The sequence below is a fragment of the Mandrillus leucophaeus genome, unplaced genomic scaffold, assembly GCF_000951045.1.
Source record: "Mandrillus leucophaeus isolate KB7577 unplaced genomic scaffold, Mleu.le_1.0 Scaffold1948, whole genome shotgun sequence".
NCBI classification, from domain to species: Eukaryota; Metazoa; Chordata; class Mammalia; order Primates; family Cercopithecidae; genus Mandrillus; species Mandrillus leucophaeus.
In genome coordinates, this window is record NW_012101974.1 from 22,718 (window position 1) to 27,149 (window position 4,432).

Genomic DNA, 4,432 nt, shown 5'->3' on the forward strand with positions numbered 1-4,432 from the left:
CGCAGACAGGACACCTCTTGAGCTATGCTGCCTAGATGTTCATTCCACAAGATACATCCTAAATCATCACCCCCAAGCTCATAGTTTCACAGATCTCCAGGGCAGGGTCACGGTGCAGCCACGTTCTCTGTTAGGCCAATCAAATGGAACCTTGGCTCTTGTTCACAGGAAATTCCTCATTTTCATCTGAGACCTTTTAAGTCTGGCCTTCACTGTCCATCCTTCTGTCAGCCTTCTCATCACAAGCATTTCACAATTCTCTACAGTGCTCCAAACTTTTCCTCACCTTGCTGTCTTCTAAGCTCTCCCAACTCTCCCGACCTCTGTCTTTTACCCACTTCTGAACCTGCTTCTACACTGTCAGCTATCTTTGTCACAGTCTGGCAATGTGGTAAAAGAAAAGTCCAATTTCAGGGAAAAAATTCACGCAGGCTTCAGATATTTGCATGAAAAGAAGCTGAGCACTGATTGCCAAGACAATGGGGAAAAGGCCTTGAAGGCATTTCATGGCTTGAGTTCACAGTACTAACTGTCTGTATGATCATAAAGAAAGTTTAATTGGCTCACGGTTCTGCAGGCTGCAAAGGAAACACAGTGCCTTCTGCCTCTGGGAGGACTCAGGTGCCTCCTGATCACAACAGAAGGCCAAGGGGCAAGGAGATGTTTCACGTGGCAGAAGGAGCAGACTGAGAAGAAAAAGGTGCCACACCCTGCTATAAAACCAGATCTCATGAGAACTCACTATCACGAGGTCAGCATCAAGAAGACAGTGCTGAACCACTGGTGAGGCTTCCACCCTGGAAAACCACCTCCCACTGTTTCCAGGAAAAGCATGCTGCAGAGGCAGAGCCTCTTGGGAAACCTCTGCTCAGGCACTGCAGAAGGAAAATACAGGCTTGCAGGCCCCACGCAGAGGTCCACCACCCTCCGGACCCCAGGCCCCCCCTAGCAGAAGTGGCTGGTTGCTCCTTGAGCCACCTTGGCTTTGCCTGCAATGCACAGGCCCCAGCCACCGACACACTGCTCCGACTGAGCTTGTCCTGCCTTGTCCCAAATTCTAAGTCTGGCCAGGGCCACAGAAGGCTGAATCCCCTGGGTGGTAATCCTGCCTGCTTTCTGCACTTGAACATAAAGTCCTCCTCAAGATGGCCTGTGGTCTGCCTCTTGGCAACCAACAAGACCGCAGTGCCATAGGAGCCCTGAGGCATGGACTGGAGCACGAAAGGCAGCACATACCCTGCTCCTGAGCCGGCTGCTCATTTTCTGTGTGGCTCCATGTGTAGCACGGTTGCTGCACTGAGGTTTGTGCATGCCGGGCAAGGCCAAGCTGGCTCAAAGAGCAACTAGCCACCTCTGCAAGGGTGTGCCAACAGAAGGCGGACCAGCCACCAACATCACTCGCTGCAGGACATGGGACATCAGTTCTCCTATGCTAAAGATAAGGCCACGGTGCCATCTGCTTTTCCTCAGGCCTCTGCTCCATCAGCCATTAGGTGGCAGCCACTCACGCTGTGTGAACCTGGCCATCCCTGCTTCCTTGAGTGGATGAGGTTAGTGGCTGGTCCACTGGCTCCTGGCACACCCTTGCAGAAGAGGCTGGTTGCTCTTTGAGCCAGCTTGGCCTTGCCTGGCATGCACAGGCACAAGGTACTGACACGCTGCTCTGAGTGAGCTTGTCCGGCCTTGGGCCAAATTCTAAGTCAGGTCACAGCCACAGAAGTTGAGTCCCCCAGGTGGTAATTCTGGCGACTTTCTACACTTGAACATAAAGTCTTCCTCAAGACGGCCTGTGGTCTGCCTCTTGGCCACCAAGAAACCCGAAGTGCCGTATGAGCCCTGAGGTATGGACTGGAGCCCCAAAGGCAGTGCACACCCTGCTCCTGAGTCTGCTGCTCATTTCCTCTGTGGCTTCATTTGTAGCACGGTTGTTGCACTGAGGCTTGTGCATGCCAGGGAAGGCCAAGCTGGCTCAAAGAGCAACCAGCCACTCCTGCAAGTATGTGCAAGGAGTTGGTGGATGAGCCACTAACCTCACTTGCTGCAAGTCGAGGTACATCACTTCTACCCTACAGGTAGAGCCCCAGTGCTATCTGCTTTTCCTGAGGCCTCTGTTCCATCAGCCATCAGGAGGAAATCACTCAGGTTGTAGGAACCTGGCCATCCCTGCTTCCTTGACTGGGTGAGGGTAGTGGCTGGTCCAACTGCTCTAGGCACACCCTTGCAGAGGTGGCTCATTACTCCAAGAACTAGATTAGCCTTATGCAGCAAGCACAGGCCCCAGCTAACTACACGGTGCTCCGAGTCAGCTTGTCCTGCCTTGGCCCAAATTCTAAGTCTGGCCAGGGCCACAGAAGGCCGAGTCCCCTGGGTGGTAATCCTGCCTGCTTTCTGCACTTGAACAAAAAGTCCTCCTCAAAATGGCCTGTGGTCTGCATCTTCACAACCAAGAAGGCTGCAGTGCCATAGGAGCCCTGAGGCATGAACTGAAGAACAAAAGGCAACACACACCCTGCTCCTGAGCCGGCCGCTCCTTTCCTCCATATGGGTCCATGTGTAGCACGGTTGTTGCACTGAGGCTTGTGCATGCCAGGCAAGGCCAAACTGGCTGAAAGAGCAACCAGCCACCTCTGCAAGGGTGTGCCAGGAGCAGGTGGACCAGCCACCAACCTCACTCGCTGATAGACATGGTACATCAGTTCTTCTTCCCTAAAGGTAGGGTCGAGAGGCAGACCACAGGCCATCCTGAGGAGGACTTTATGTTCAAGTGCAGAAAGCAGGCAGGATTACCACCCAGTGGACTCAGCCTTCTGTGGCCCACAGTGCCACATGAGCCCTGAGGCATGCACTGGTGCCATCTGCTTTATACAAAAATTAAGATGGATTAAACAGTTAAACGTGCCATCTGCATTTCCTCAGGCCTCTGCTCCATCAGCCATTAGGTGGCAACCACTCAGACTGTGGGAATCTCAACATTCCTGCTTCCTTGAGTGGGTGAGGTTGGTGGCTGGCCCACCTGCTCCAGGCACACCCTTGCAGAGGTGTCTGGTTGCTATTTGAGCCAGTTTGGCCTTGCCTGGCATGCACAGGCCCCAGTAACTTACAGGCTGCTCTGAGTCAGCTTGTCCCAAATTCTACGTCTGGCCAGGGCCACAGAAGGCTGAGTCCCCTGGGTGGTAATCCTGCCTGCTTTCTGCACTTGAACACAAAGTCCTACTCAAGACGGCCTGTGGTCTGCCTCTTGGCAACCAACAAGCACGCATTGCCATACGAGCCCTGAAGCACTGACTGGAGCCCCAAAGGCAGCACATACCCTGCTCCTGAGCCTGCTGCTCATTTCCTTTACAAGGCTCCATGTGTAGCACAGTTGCTGCACTGAGGCTTCTGCATGCCAGGCAGGGCCAAGTTGCCTCAAAGAGCAACAAGCCACTTCTGCAAGGGTGTCCCAGGAGTCAGTGGAAGAGTCAACAACTTCACGCGCTGCCAGTCAGGGTACATCAGTTCTTCTACCCTACAGGGGGGGCCCCAGCGCTATCTGCTTTTCCTGAGGCCTCTGCTAAATCAGCCATCAGGAGGCAGCCTCCAGGCTGTAGGAACCTGGCAATCCCTGCTTCCTTGACTGGGTGAGACTGGTGGCTGCCCACCTGCTCCAGGCGCACCCTTGCAGAGGTAGCTTGTCGATCTTTGAGACAGCAGGGCCTTGCCTGGCATGCACAGGCCCCGGCTACCTACACGCTGCACAGAGTCAGCTTGACCTGTCTTGGCCAAAATTCCAACTCTGGCCAAGGCCACAGAAGGCCAAGTCCCCGGGGTGGTAATCCTGGCTGCTTTCTGCACTTGATAGTCCTCCTCAAGATGGCCCATGGTCTGCCTCTTGGCAACCAAGAAGCCTGCAGTGTCATAGCAGACCTAAGGAATAAACCAGAACACAAAAGGCAGCACACACCCTGCTCCTGAACCTGTTGCTCACTTCCTCTACATGGTTCCATTTATAGCACAGTTGTTGCACTGAGGCTTGTGCATGCCAGGCAAAGCCAAGCTGGCTCAAAGAGTAATCAGCCACCTCTGCAAGGGTGTGCCAGGAACCAGTGGAAGAGTGACCAACATCACTCGCTACTAGTCAGGATACGTTAGTTTTTCTACCCTAGAGGTAGGGTCAAAATGTCATCTGCTTTTCCTCAGGCCTCTGCTCCATCAGTCTTTAGGTGGCAGCCACTCAGGCTGTGGGAACCTGGCCATTTCTGCATCCTTGAGTAGCTGAGGTTGCTGGATAGTGCACCTGCTCCAGGGGCACCCTTGCAGAGGTGGCTGGTGGCTCTTTGAGCCGGCTTGGCCTTGCCTGGCATGCACAGGCTCCAGCTACTTACATGCTACTACAAATCAGCTTGTCCCAAAGTCTATGTCTGGCCAGGGCCGCAGAAGGCCGAGTCCCCTG

At 54.0% G+C, this 4,432-nt stretch overlaps 1 long non-coding RNA gene across 1 annotated transcript in view; it reads right to left on the reverse strand.

The window, feature by feature from the left end:
* LOC105538570 overlaps positions 1 to 4,432 on the reverse strand; it is a 21,256-nt gene that overhangs the window by 14,353 nt on the left and 2,471 nt on the right. The window lies entirely within an intron of this gene.